The sequence below is a fragment of the Lithobates pipiens genome, unplaced genomic scaffold, assembly GCF_037356315.1.
Source record: "Lithobates pipiens isolate NorthernLeopardFrog02 unplaced genomic scaffold, aLitPip1_a1.2 Scaffold_10, whole genome shotgun sequence".
Lineage (NCBI taxonomy): Eukaryota > Metazoa > Chordata > Amphibia > Anura > Ranidae > Lithobates > Lithobates pipiens.
In genome coordinates, this window is record NW_027507686.1 from 156972688 (window position 1) to 156988535 (window position 15848).

At 45.5% G+C, this 15848-nt stretch overlaps 1 pseudogene; it reads right to left on the reverse strand.

Moving 5' to 3' along the window:
- Positions 1-6647: 6647 nt before the first annotated feature.
- LOC143925826 (small ribosomal subunit protein eS6 pseudogene) lies at positions 6648-9455 on the reverse strand (annotated as a pseudogene).
- Positions 9456-15848: the final 6393 nt, after the last annotated feature.

A 15848-nucleotide genomic window follows, 5' to 3' on the forward strand; every position in this document is an offset into this window, starting at 1 on the left:
ACCTGGTACTTAAAACACAGATGAGTTGTGTGGGAGGTAACCTTCATCAGCAGGGTACACATAAGAAAATTCTACCAAGCATGTGGAAAAAACATAATGTTATATCATGAAAAATTGAGTACCGTATATACTCGAGTATAAGCCGAGATTTTCAGCCTCTTTTTTGAGGCTGAAAGTGCCCCCCTCGGCTTATACTCGAGTCACCGCCGTCTGTCTACCCGATCAGCGTGTCGAGCAGACAGACGGCGGCCATTCCACTATTCAAAAGCCGCGTCTCCCTGTCTGTGATAGGCGGAACACTCAATTTCCCAGCAGTCAGTGGTCCGCCTATCACGGACATCCGCTCATCCTCATACTACGGACGAGGATGAGAGGATGTCCGTGATAGGCGGAACACAGACTGCTGGGAAATTGAGTGTTCCGCCTATCACAGACGGAGGCGCGGCTTTTGAACAGTGGAATGGCCGCCGTCATTCAGACGAGAAGAGGTGCGGCGATCCTGGCATGGCCGCCGTATGTGCAGAAGCACACAGGCTCGGGACGCAGGCTCGGGACACAGGTAGGCTGGACACACAAGGCTGCACACACAGGGATGGACGGACACACAGGGATGGACGGACACACAGGGATGGACGGACACACAGGGCTGGACACACAGGGATGGACGGACACACAGGTATGGACGGACACACAGGGATGGACGGACACACAGGGCTGGACACACAGGGATGGACGGACACACAGGGATGGACGGACACACAGGGATGGACAGGCATGTCTCACCCTCGGCTTATACACGAGTCAATAAGTTTTCCCATTTTTTTTGTGGTAAATTAGGGGCCTCGGCTTATATTCGGATCGACCTATACTCGAGTATATACGGTAAGCTGCGCTAAATCATAAACCCACATAAAATTCAATGAAGTAAAAAACATTAGACAAAATTTCAATAATAATGTGCAAAATTAGGCCTTTTACCCCCAGTCCTAAAGAATAAGGGTTTTTAGGATAATTGATCACAGTGAACAATGAAAAAAGAAAACAGAAAAATATGAAACAAAATAGTGAACACCCAATGTGTAATTATATAAACATTTAAATTCCAACAGAGTCCAATATAGATGAAATCATCAAATCTTCTACTGTGTAGCAAGTGCTTGATCCACCACCATACAGCCAAAATTACTCCTTACCAGAATTTCATGACCCCCCACTACAGAGGGTCACCAGTGGGCGGGGGGGGGGGGGGTCATGAAATTCTGGTAAGGAGTAATTTTGGCTGTATGGTGGTGGATCAAGCACTTGCTACACAGTAGAAGATTTGACGACCCACAATGCAAAGCTTTTAGCCATACACTGCATTAGCGGAAACAAAATCAAGTCACTGGACACTATCAAATCAGAATTTGGAGATTCAATCTCAAACACCTGGTTCTATTTGCAAATAAAGGACTTTCTCCTTAACAGCAAATATAAAACCTCCTTTCACCAAAACTTAACACCTTTGGAAGACATTTGCTACAAGAGCTCCCAGACCTCCAAAACAAAATCATTAGGATACAGATGGTTAACCCTTCCATTGCATAACAAAAAAAATAAACATAAAGAAAAGTGGGAAACCGATTTAAACATCAATATAAGTGACACACAATGTGAGAAGACCTGCATTTTAGCACATAAATGCTCACTCAGTTCTAGGTATCAAGAAATCTCCTATAAAATCCTTACCCAGTGGTATATGACACCCCAAAAAACGAAAAAGTGGTTTCTCACAGCTTCAGATACTTGCTGGCGCTGCGGGAAAGAAACAGGCTCATTCCTGCACACCTGGTGGGAATGTCACCCGGTCCTTGCCTACTGGAACAAAATCACCAACTGGATTAGTCGCATAACCGACACTAAGAAGACCTTCTATGCAGCTGCGTGTTTATTACATGTCAATACTTATACGATAAGTAAATATAAGAAGTCCTTATCCAGGCACTTACTTACGGCAGCTAAAAGCCTAATCGCCTTGCACTGAAAATCCACCCATGTCCCGACGGTTAGGGACTGGCTGGACAGAGTCCGTTATATGTATAAGATGAAAGAAATGCTGGCGATGAAAAGAGAAAACAGCAGTAGCTTCCATGAAACTTGGCAACCCTGGCTACTTTTCACCCTCTCAAATGAGTACCAAGCCATCCTTACATGAAGCTTAGGCGCTCTTATTGTTGAATAAATAGACTTTGTCTCTAATATTTCTGGTAACGCAGATAATCATTACCCCTTATTTAATCTCCTTAATTTTGGGTTGTGTCCTCATTTCAGACATGTAGCTTCATAGTCACAAGGTATGCTGTATACTTATATACGTAATGAATATTTAATTCTTTGCCCCCCCATCTCTCCCCCGCCCTTCTTTTCACCATTTTCACCCCCTATTAACCTTCCTAAACCCCCCTCCCCCCTCCTCCTTCCTCTTACTACACTCAATAAGCCTTTCAGATCAATACTACTACCTATCTGCAATATGAGAAGTTATACTACGTTATTGTCACAATGGAAAACCTGTTTCTCTTTCATACACTTGTTGTACATTTATTGTATTAATGTTTGATACTTTTTGAACAATAAAATCTTTGATTGTGGAAAAAAAAAAAAAGAAACTGCTTATGATCTGCCTATGAAACGGTCTCTGAGCTACCTATGAAACCGTTTGTGAACTGTCTATGAAACTGTTCATAAGCTGTCTATTATTGGTTGGGGGAAAGGTATTCCATGATTAGTGCTACACACTCCCTATTGAACTGTGTTATCAGTGGCTATATGTCCAGTTGAAGCAATATATGAATTGCTTATGACACAGCATATAAGTCGCTTATGGAACAGTTTATAAAATGCCTATAAAACCGCCTATGATTTGCCCATGAAACAGCTTATGAACTTCCAATGAAAAAGCTTATGAGATGTCTATGAAACCTTCTAAGACTGTCTAGGAACTGCCTATGATTGGTCTGGATAAAGGTATTCTCTGAATAGTTCTATACACACCCTATTTAACTGTGTTATCAGCGGATACTAGTCAGATAGGAAAAAAAAAAAAAAAAAAAATTGAAAAGTAAGGAGAGCCCCTGACCCCTCCCCCCCTCGAGAATTACCGGTTATTGCAGGATTGTAGTTTAGAATTAGAAGGGAACTGTTTGAGAATGGGTAAAGAAACTTATATAGGAATGGGCCCTTTCTGGGTAACGGTTTTCTGGAAATGGTCTAACAAATTTTTAAAGGAACCGTGTCTGAAGGCCTTATAAAAAAAAGTACTGATGTAAAGAAGGGCTCCATGATTGGTTATATCTATGGTCTTGAGTTGCCTAGAAAAAAAAAATTTAAAAAAAAATTCAAAAGGTTTTCTAAGACCAGAATTCTAAATGTCAAAAATGAACCTAGGGAAACGGAAAATAACAAGTAAAAAAAACACTATGTGACGTAGAACTATAAAAGGCAATGAACTAAAACCCCCAAAAGAAAATAAAAATACAAGTACAATTAATAAATATGAGCCCAAAGAGTCCAGGACCAGATAAACATCAACAAGGGAATAAAGACCAGAAAAAAGACCCTTGAAAAAAGTAAGGCAAGACCTCAGGCCAATCCAGAGAAGATATAAGTACAGAAAGTGAACTGGAGATAAGCAAAATGGAGGAACAAGGAGACAGTGCCCAAATACCAACAAGAATGGAAATGACAGACATGTTCATAAGACTGTAAAATTCTATCAAAAGACAAATCTCTACACTATGGGCCGATATAGGACAGTTGCTGACTCAAGTAGAAGAGACAGAAGAAAAAACGGGTAAACAAGCTTAAGAACTATGAACAATTAGATTGTAACATAGCACAGAGTGGTACTGTGGATACATACAAAATAACAGAGTGCCACTTCCTATAAATTGTTTGTGAAAGTAGGGTGGAGGGAATTTTAAGGCACAGTAACACAAGTGTTAATCCAAAAATATTTATTGAAAAAACATATAAAAAATATACATTTGCATAAAAAACACAAAAAATAGATACACATATACTCAATGTAATTACTGCTGTGCAAGGCCATACACCTATAGAAAAACTCGGAAATATGGGCGTCATTCCATGGTAAACGAAGGTCCGAGAGTATGGTTGAACAGCAGACAGACGGTATAGTATTTCAACATAGAAGTGTGCTCAACATGTTGCTTGTGCATTCAGGCTTCTTCAGGAGCATAGAATATTGTAGCTAAAAGGAATAGAGAAAACCATACAATTAATATAGAGTAATCTAACAGCAGAGATCAATGTCATAAGTCATCACAGCTAAATAACACTGTGGTGCTAAACTCAAGCAGTGCAAGATAGGTAGAAGGGAACAAATATAGTCACTACAGGAGCTTACATAGCATTGTGACAGGATATAGAAGTAGGGAACTAATTAATAAACTGGTTATTGTATGAGAAATAAAAAAAAAAAAATAGCCAGAAATACCGTACCCAATAGTAGTGACAATATAAATAATTATATCTAAGATAAATGGTAGGTAATCGTAGCCCAAAAGGAAAGTTTAATAAGGAAAAGGTAGTACTTACTGCATGTAGTGTATTAGAATGGAGAATTTAAAACCAGAAATGAGAACAAAGACACCTACAGGAACGGTATCAGAGGGGCTATGTGATGGGGAAAGTACATAAAACGAGGTCCAGTGTCAGCACTAGTTTAATCACTGCCTACAAAGGAACACAGAACATTTAATAATAATGAAGAATAGCAATGGCCAAAATACTTAGTAGGGTAGATAAATTGCAAAAAACTCACCAATTAGAAGGTAAACCCAAAAATAGATGCTGTAAAAGCAGGGCAAGAAAGGGGAAGGTGATGCCAGGGGACCCACAGAAGGTCATATTGAAGACAAGGAGTCCATTGTATGATAGCCCGGCAACATACTTAAATATGCGCATAGAAGGACTGGGTCCCGCACAGGATAGAAAAAGGGGGGTATCAATAGAGTAACCTAGAGAATAAACAGCATGGCCAGATAAGAATAGTATAATGGACAGGGCTCTGCAGTGAATACAAACAACCCATAAGAGTAAAAAGGTAATAGAGCAGAACATATCTTAATAGCATTATCCCCCAGGACCAGCTAGCTGAAATAGTCCATCGACTGTCAGCAGTGTCAGCTGCTGGAATGTGACTCGAACCTGTCCTATTTGTATGTACATCCCACCCGTCATCAGCAAATGGTTGATTTGCTGATGACGGGTGGGTGTGAGCCCCCGAAGATGTCTACGTAAGCCTGGAGCTCCGCACTGCCCCAGCCACACAGCTCACAGCACAGCAGAGCGGGACCTGCAGGACACCTGCAAACAGCAGCAGATCACAGGGGGATCCCCCAGCACTAGCACGTGCCAAAGGGTCTGCCAGATGAGACCTAGGACCCCAGTTTGAGTCCGTGAACAAACGTAAATCCAACATGAGACCAGGCCGCAGAAGCTCTCACAGAGTCCAGGCAAGTGCTGACATTGTTTTGGATCAGAACCAAGGTCTGGTATTTTTTATATCTGCCCCTAAAGCATGCATGCTATGAAGTAATCACCCAGACACTGTTTGTCCAGTGTGAAAATTACTTTCTGATCTTTATTTCCCCTTTTTCCGTTTATATAATACCGGTTGAACATGAAAAAACAAGCAAGGCGAGATGTATGCAAAACATATTATTGCGACATATGGCTGTATTACTGTAAGGCCGCGTACACACGCGCGGACTGTTCGCCCAACCTTGTTCGTCAAACAGTTTGACAAACAGTCCGCTCAAAATTAGCATGAACGGACTTGACCACACACGATGAACGAACAGTCCGCTGAAACCGTGCGCGATGACGTGAACGGCACGTACGACGGGACTAGAAAACTACGTCCTATACACTGCAATGCAACCTTCGGCGTGTAAATCCTTTCTGAGTATGCGCGGAACTTAGTTTGACGAACAAGCCTACACACGAGCGGACTGTCCGCTCAAACCAAGTTTCAGCGGACAGTTTTACGGAAATTCCGAAAAACTTTGTTCGTCAGACTGTCCGCTGAAACTGTCCGCTGAAGCCCACACACGAGCGGACTGTCCGCCGAAACACTGTTCAGCGGACAAAGTTGGGCGAACAGTCCGCCCGTGTGTACGCGGCCTAACAAATGAATGTATATTTGCTTTCAGCTGATTTAGCAAGTTTAGTAATTAATCATAGCTATACTGGATATTTTGGTAACTTCTTCTTCCTCTTTCTTCGAGGGGAGACGTTGGATGTTGATGTCATCTGTCTTGGGTGTACTTCTTGGAAAAGTGGCACAGTCTTTTTATAATTCTTTGCGGTTCGGCTTCAAGATAAGGGGAGGGGGGGGGGACAGCTAGCAGTTGTCTGAAATAGAGTTAAGGTTTTAGCAAGTGATATTACATATTGAAATAGGCATTTTAGCATTCTACCTAATACCTTATCTGACAATTTAATGTGATACCTTAATCACATCCATTACAGTTCCCCCCTTAAAATGTCTATTCTAAATATGCCCCTTGCACTAAATCCTACTCCACCTGGCCCATTCCGTCAGCAACTTTTTTCGGACTGCATATAGAGAAAGGCAGCGACTAACTCACTACCCCCCTCGATGCAGCCTGGAGAAGGGCAGTCAGGTGCTGTCTGTCCCTATAACCGTTTTGGTGTTACATCTTGGAGGAGGGAGTGCCTGTAATGGAGTCCATTTCATAATCTTCATCTGGTATTTCCTGGTTCACAAATGTGGGAGTCGCTTGGTCCACAGCTTTTTCTACACACTTTTTAAGACAGGGGAGAATACAGCAGACCATGACGGTCAAAGTCACTAAAATTATCAGGATGGATATTCCTATCTGTGTTAATAACCCTTGCCACCTTCCTTTGATCCAGGTGAAGTATTGATCCCAGGGGTTGGTGGGCCCTGAATTCTTTTTTAATTCCTTAGACAGATCCTCACGTTTCCTGATGGCCAAGGTCACTTTACCATGTGGGCCAGTGTTATCTGGGATATAATTACAGCATGTACTTGTTTCAAGTAACATTTTACACACACTCCCTTTTCAGCTAGGACCATATCTAAGGCCATGCGGTTTTGGAAGGTCATATGTGAAGTGGCTTTGAGTTGTTCAGCTAAGCCTTGCAGTGCATCTCTAGTGTAATTGAAAAACCTTTGTTGGTTGTAGTAGATATAATTTATCCAGTCTACATTCTTGTTTATGGTGATGATAGGGATTAGAGACTCGAATCCCGCTGCGACTTGGTCTCTTGCTTTGAACTCATCTGGGACTCCTCTAGGGACCCCTATGGCATCTATATACACATGAGGGCCAAAGCTTCCTGCTGGGGCATTCCTACGCCTCCTGTTAGGCCTGGATGTGTTATTTGCATCTGGCTCTATCTGTATAGTGGCCTCTGAGAAAATATGCAGAGGCATTATGGCCTTGGCCAGTGCACATTCTCCTGTCCACTGTTCTGTCAACCTGTTGCTGATTTTCATGTCTTCACAGATCCAGTACACATCTCCCAAAGACTGGACTTGATTTTGCCCTAGATCTGTAGAGGGCTCGCTATAAGATTCACTGTAACCCTTAGTGAAATTCCCAAGAGATTTCCCCACCCCCTGGTACCATCCATAGCATGTGTTATTGCCAGGATATATGGTGATACCTTCTCCTGGCTTCGGGGTCTTGGTGACTATGGGATATTCCCTCTTCCAATGTTCACACAGGGAGTGGTTAGTGGTTGTATTGGTGAACAGGCTAAGGAAACATGTCTCATGTTCTGGGGGTATGTTCAGGGGTACTGTTCCCAAATGGGGCCTAGCCGCCCCCCCCCCCCCCCCCCACATACATAACAATTGGTTTTGTTATGTTTCCCTGCACTGTAGGTCATCCACTCTAGCCACAGGTTGACATCTGAGAACCCGGTTTCTGCAGCCATAGTATCCTCAAAGTTAGGATCTGCTATGACCACCATGTCCTTTAATGTTTGTATATGGGGCCTCAGGGGGTTGGAGCTGGACAACTCATTCCCGTTTCCGGAGACATTTGTAGCATTCTAGATTTTATTGTACTGTTTAACCTTTCCAATGTCCTACTGCTTCCCACTGCTCTGAGCATGGTATAGGGGTTTGGAAGGCTAGTGTGACCCCTAAGGCTGCCCATATTTCTTTGGTCACTGAGGCTGTGAAAGCCTGGGCTTGGGCTGCAAAGACGGCTCTGAGACAGGAAGGTCCCCCCTTGGTCAGTGGGTCCAGTTGGCAAGAGTAATAACTGATGGGTCTGAGCCTGTTGTCATGGGCCTGAACCAAAATTCCTGTGGCATGTCCTTGTCTCTCTGAGACAAACAGTTTGAAAATCTTTTCATAACATGTGAGGCCCAAAGCAGGGGCCGTGGAGATGACCTCCTTCAGAACTTCAAAATTGTCCACCGCTTCTGAGGAAAGCTGGAAAGGATCAGATTTCAGGGCATCATAGAGAGGTTGCATCAAAAGGGAGGCTTCCGGGATCCAAGAGCGGCAGTAGGAGATTAATCCTAGGAAAGCATGCAGGGGCTTTTGACCTTGAGCAAGGGGATGGCTTTGATTGCAACAACTCTTTCTTCGGTGAGATGTCGAGTGCCTTGGGAGATGCAGTGACCTAGGAAAACCACCTTCTCTTTGCACCATTGGACCTTTTGCTTTGAGGCCTTGCATCCTTGCTTGGCTACGTAGTAGAGGAGGCTTTCAGTGATAAATCTACACCTCTTGGCAATCAGCTCCTGGTGCTTCTCCTTTGCTTCCTTTGTTCTCTTAGCAAGGAGCTTGGCATACTCTGAGGCTTCCTCCTCATTCTTTTGAGTGTGCTGCTTCTTCAGGGCAATACATCTGCGAGTGTGTTGAAAAACTCGGTGTCATGAGGAGTACAAGACGCTGGATCTTGGGGGCCTTAGTCCTGGTCTTCTTACAGCTTGAAGAGCTTGCAGACTCTGCTTGCCCTTTTAGGACCCAAACAACGTAGAACAGTGTTGTCTGTGAGGCCAGGGATGTCCTTCTCACCTTTCCTGACAATCACTAAGTTCAACACACTTAAGATGGCATCTACAATACAGCCACGCACAGACTTGCATTTGCACTCGCCAGTCCTCCTGGGGTGGTAACAGGAGTGACCGTAACTCAATAGCAGACGAAGAAGGCCATGGGTGAGAACTCACTGTTTCATGGGGAAACCTTGCTTATCATTGCCTCACTGATGCGCACAACATATCCCTTTCATTCCTCACCCAAAGGACCAGCTGAAACTTCTGTGGCCATGCATTTCTCATAAAAAGTATGCAGCTTGCGTTCATCGTCAACTTTAATCAGCTTCTGGTAGCCATTGGCTGGGAAAGAGATATTAAGCTTCATGTCTGCACAGCCTATCTCAGGTCACCCGCTGGAAAGAGGAGAGAGGAAGCAGGTAACCAACTGCTGTTGATTTCCATTCATACCAACCATGATTAAAATCATATGACGGACTCAAACTGGGAGGCTTTCAGAGAAGTTTGAGATGTCACCACGTTGGAGGGTATCTGCACAAAGCAGGAGGTCATCTACATACTGAAGGAGTACAATGTCTGGGTGTAACTTTATCCAGGTGTCCAGGATGAGGACCATTGCTTTGGATTGAATTGGGAGGGGGAGTTCTGGGCACCTTGTGGCATAACAGTCCAGGTGTAGCAGGCAGGTGACACAGGCTTGACTGAATCCCAGTGGAAAACATACATGTGATCCAGAGAAGGACAGGGTGGTGGGCAAGGTGGGCAGTCATGTGCCTGGTACTGAGCGCTTTCATGTGGTTGGGGGCCTAGTTGCTTGTGGGCAGACTTCTGGGTCTTCAGCTCTGGCGTTCGCTTCTGGAGTGCAGTTGTAATAAACACGCAGGGTTAGTACAGGTGGGCGTGAATACGGTGTGTCAGAGGCCATCATGAGAGGAGCTACCCTTTTACTGCTCTGTGCAGATTCTAGGCCCTTTGCTACTAATAACAACATCTCAAGATCCATTACTCTATATTCTGGGCATGATAGGAGCCTTGATAGACCCTTTTGTAGTGACTCTTTAAGACATGAGACAAATTCAGCTGCCAGCATGTGTTTATGTGCTTTAGCCAGTGTGCTAAAACCCAAATCAGTAAACATTTGTGTGATTCTAATGCATAGGAATATGCAACTTTAGATCACTTTCCTTTTCTTTTCTTTTTTTTTTTTTACTGACCACAATTCATCTGGCATGATGCCCAGAATATATTTGTAGTCAGAGCCCTCCTAGACCCATGAGTACTACCTTACCAAGACCTGCATTGTGCCTTGGCCTGATAGGTTGGTATACCTGTAAAGAGGGCATACCCTGTATGGATGAACTGATTGAGTATGAATGAAAAGATTGTGGGGACCGGGAGGGTGGGAACCTGGAAACTCGAGCAGATGCTGCCCCTGACAGAGAAGGAGGGCTACATAGAGCCGTTGGAACATAGGTGCAGAAGTCTACACTGGTTGTAATTGCAGCCAGCATGATTAAAGTTGTTGCATACCTGCGATTTCCCTAAACAATGAATGGCCCTACCCAGCTTGTCCATATGGCCTGAAGGTCCCGTAGATGAGACACCAACCCCCTGCTTACTAACCTCTGACAGGGCCTCAACCACAGGACACCAAGAAGAGGTATGCACCGAGGACTGGCAGGAGCTGAATACCGAGGACTTCTGATTGGCAAAAGGTCTGCAGAAAAGTTTCATATCCACATTGCTCCAACACATGACCACCTGTAACTGGGCCCAAGTGGCCACCACCTTGGCCGAAACAGACGGGTGGTAATCATAAAAACGGCATCCTCCCTACTTGAGCGCCAGATCCACTACCTTGTGTAGATATAGATCTAACTCCACCCTCCTGTCCGGACTGACCGCACAAATAATGTAACGGAAAATGCCCAAAGCCAGCACAAATTCAGCCACATTAAATTTGCAATTGAGTCTGGGATCCTTGATATTCAGTACAACCGACACTTCATCGCAAGCCTAGGATTTGTTTCCTGTGATATCTTGTGAAGCTATCAGTAAGGAAGCCAAATTCACATCCTTCCCCTCCAAAATGTAATTTTTAAAATTTGCAGGAATGAAGTGAGCTGGCAATACAGACAGAAGAGCTGCTAACGGAGATGGAGCTGCCACAGGCAGAGAAATGGCCACGTTACCTGAGGGAGCACTGGGAAGGACTGGAGCTGGGGGCACGGGTGGTGCCTGCGCTCTGGCCGTATGTGCTTCCACCACCTCCATTCTGTCCTGCATCTGTGACATGGAAGTGGATAGTATGTTTAACAATGCATGGATCTGCTTGAGCGAATTTTGCACCGATACCTGCGACATACTGTTAGAAGGGAGTGGCTGAGCCAGGCTAGAGCACAATAGTCTAAGGCCGCGTACACACGGGCGGACTGTTCGCCCAACTTTGTCCGCTGAACAGTGTTTGGGCGGACAGTCCGCTCGTGTGTGGGCTTTCAGCGGACAGTTTCAGCGGACAGTTTGACGAACAAGGTTTTTCGGAATTTCCGAAAAACTGTCCGCTGAAACCTTGTTTCAGCGAACAGTCCGCTCGTGTGTAGGCTTGTGCGTCAAACAAAGTTGTTTGACGGACAAAGTTGGGCGAACAGTCCCTGCGTGTGTACGCGGCCTAAAAAGTTCAGCCTTCCTGGCCGTAGCCAGAAAAGCTCTGCGACGAAGCTCTGCCGTGAGCCTGGGCACAGTCCAGCTCCTCAATGATTGGGTGCTGCCATGCACCGACCCCCCGGTGACGGATGGAGGAATAAATGCAAATTCGTCACTCTCCGATACGTGTGTCATAGTGAATCTGTGGCGAAAAACACAAGAAACATAAGGAGCTACGTACCGACCCTCCCACCCCCCACCTAAATGAATGGACCTAACCATAACATGGCTGCAGTAATGTATCAAACAGCGCGTGAATGTAAAACCTGATGCGCAACCCTCCTGCATGTATGTACTGAGTGAGCCCGAGCAACCTGTGGCACCAAGACGGGAAATTAATTACGAACACTCAGGGCTACAATACCCACACAGCGTGGTGGGTACAGAAATAAGAGTAGGAAGTGAAGTGCAACGTATGACGTATGAAATGTTGGCCGAGAACCTGTATTTGGCATAACAATAAGTGAATCCTGGCCCATAAGGATCTAAAGTTATTATAGACCCTGACCTGAAACAGATTTGAAACCCTGAAAGCTAGAAAAGTAGACACACGCACCTGCTGCTTTTGCGGAAAGCTGGGACAAGATGGCCGAATCATCCACGAGGTGATGTACCTAACACACGTTAACATGACAGACCGAGAAAACCAAGTACATCACTTACCCTGCAGCAGGAATGTAATCAAACAAAAAACCCCTGTCAAGCCGACGCCCCCCCTTTCCCCCCACCACATCCCTGAAACACACCTGACGTTGAGAAAAAGCACGGATTCCTGAGAAACCAGACAAACACCTGAATTAGGAACAGAACCTGTCATAAATACGTGAAAACATAAAAATGACAGATCAAACCACGAGATTCACCTGACATGGCAACCCCCCACCACAATCTGAGCAGAGATGGTCCCAGAACGAGAGGAGCGCTGTCCTGTGACCTGTGCAATGGAGCCTGAACATGCCTGCAGCCCCACCAACACAGCCCCCTGACAGAGTGATCCCTGCTGTGTAACACCCCCCCCCCATGTTGGACAACAGAAAAGCTATCCCTCCCTCCGAGCCCATATCTGCGGCATACTGCCTGTGCCCAGACGACCCCTGACGCTCCTAAGTTGCACTGTATGACCCCCAGTGCTTCCTCCAGCATGTAGGGGCAGATCCAGAGTCCAGTCTCGGGAGGGGCACTGCTATAAAAAAAAAAATTGGGGCAATTTATATGGGAAATGGCTGGTATTGGCACTTCAATCATCACGGCACCATGGTTGTTATGGTGTCAGGATGATTGAAGCGCATAATTTCTATTATTACATTGTAATATAAAATTAAATGGTTCAACTCACCATAATGCAGAATCAGTGGGAGCCCTGAGGGTGTCACTTGCCATGTCGCCTGCCACCAAATGCGGATTGTCACTTGCCATGTCACCTGCCACACACTGCGGATTGTCACTTGCCATGTCACCTGCCACACATTGCGGATTGTCACTTGCCACGTCACCTGCCACACACTTCGGATTGTGACTTGCCACGTCACTTGTCACCAAATGCGGAATGTCACTTGCCACCTCACCTGCCACACATTGCGGATTGCCACTTGCCACGTAGCCTGCCACACATTGTGAATTGCCACTTGCCACGTAGCTTGCCACACATTGCGGATTGCCACTTGCCACGTAGCCTGCCACACATTAGAATGTCACTTGCCACGTCACCTGCAGTGGGTGGAGCCAACACTAACTCAGGGGCGGCGGAGGCCTGTAGCGTGGACAAGATGGAGGGAGGACGGTGCGTGCCAGTGGATGAGGCCAACACAGTCAGGGGTGGACTCGGCGGAGAAAGAAGAATGCTGGCTCTGCAGTCACAGAATGACTGTGGATGTGGACGTCAGCCGCTGGATATGTGACTGCAAGTAACTTCTCTCCTCTCCCTCCCTGGCCTGTTCTCCAGCAGCTCCAATGCTCCATACAGTAACTGTGAGTCACGTCGGCTCTGAGAGTGAGACTGGAGACCGACGTGACTCACTGACATCACTCGTTGCTAGACGCCAGGCGGCCCAGGCATTAGCAATGAGTGCAGGGGAGGAGGCTCCACCCACCTGTTCCTCCTGTTATCGAGTCTCTCTCTTTGCGCCGCTGATGGGCTGATGTGAGAGAGACTCAGCAGAGCCAGCGGCAGCCGCAGAGCACCTGAAGTGCGACTCAGACATGTCATGTCACTGTTGTCACATCAGTCAGTGCTATTTCGGGGGGGGGATAATTGCCCTGTTGCCCCCCCTGGATCCGCCCCTGCCAGCATGGCGCCGAGATGACTACCCCCTCCCCTCGCCTGGCTGGTCGCCCATGTCGCGGCCACATTACATACCTGACCCTCGGAGCCATCTGCGCAGCCCTCCCATTCCTACCTACCTCTCACCCGCCCGAATGGAGCCACGATGCGCCAAGGAGTGTTGTGGTACACGGATGTCTCCTGGAACGCAAACTGGAAGTACGAGCAACTGGAAATGACGTTGCTGACCGGGAAACTCGAACAGACACTGCCCCTGATAGGGAAGGAGGGCTAAATAGAGCCGGGCTCCTCCTACAAATTCAGCCTTCCAACATATATAACTTCCCCATTATAATATTCTTAAAACTTGTGTCTGGTTAAAAATCAACATTTTAAAATCCCCAATTATTGCTAATACAGCTTAAACACAATTAAAACCATTTACACAAATATAGCACATTTGCTATATTTGCTGTTGTTAGGCAGCTACAACTAAAACAGTCCTTAGTACATAAATTGAAATGCTATTTTGATTGTAATATGTCCCATATAGGACATAGCACAGCGGGGGAGGTGTCACTTGAAACAGAGGGGCGGTAGATGAAGGGCAGTGTATACTTCCTGGGGACCAGACGCCATTATAGGGTGGTGGCTGACTACTTGACTTCCTCTTTTCTGTTTTTCTATACACATACACAGTATGACCATTTTTATTATTTTGATAAATTTCATGTTCTGTAAACCCTTCTTCATGAATAGCTTTTGTAACTTTAAACCAAGCGTCTGCTGCTCGCAGCAGCCGTGATCTGACAACAGATTTTTTTTTACGTTTCAAAATATTACATCATTCATCTGGCTCTAGCCAACCACCCAAATGCATAGTGACCCCACACACTTTTGCCAGTTTCTTCCCCTTTTTGACAGCATCTTCTCCGCTCCAACACCAAATCACAAGCCAAACTACCCTCCTTAGGTCTCTTTGATTTCTGCCCCATCATTAGCTATTGGGAAGTTTTTGTGTCCGGGGTCAGGATTTGTATGGCGGTTGTCATGGACTCAAAAGGGTTTCCGACAATCCTCTGACTGCCACCTGTCCTCGTTCGGACCACCATCCAATATATAAAACTACTTTGCTACGTTCTGTCTTGATGACTGGGATATTTATGTGTCTGCTCAGGCTTTTAGATAGGGGCTGTTCTGGACTCAAAAGAGTCCAACAATTCCTCTATCTCTCACCTGGTACCTGTTCAGACTATATCACAGTCTCAAGTTAACAAGGACAAGTTGATGAGGACAAAAGGATAGAGAGAGAGAGAGAGAGAAAGGAACGTCTACAGTGTTTGACTGCCGTGCAAGTCTCCTTACACGCGTCTTCCCAAAACGTAGACCAGTCACAACCCTGTCCACCCCCGAGGTGGCCACAGGTAGGGAAGCGAACCGAGCAATATGTGATCACTTATTACTCTCAACAAGACATTTAACAAACAGATAAGGAGTACAGTAATTAATATTCAATGCACCACTTCAAATGTCATTTTGAATGTTATCTGAATGTCCCAATACAAATCCCAAACTTCTTACTCTGCTCTTCTCTACCTCTTCAAGTCCTTCTGTTTGTTCAAGGTCAACCTGTAAGGGACACCTCTCGTCTCCCTGTCCTCTTATTCTTGATTCAGCTTCTATAACCTTCAATGATTTCCCACAAACAAATTTGACTGGGTAATGCGCATTTAATCTGAACACCAATACGTGTGCAGTCTCCGGGAATGAGGGCTTATAACCAAAAGACTCAGTTCTATATCCTGGCTCTACT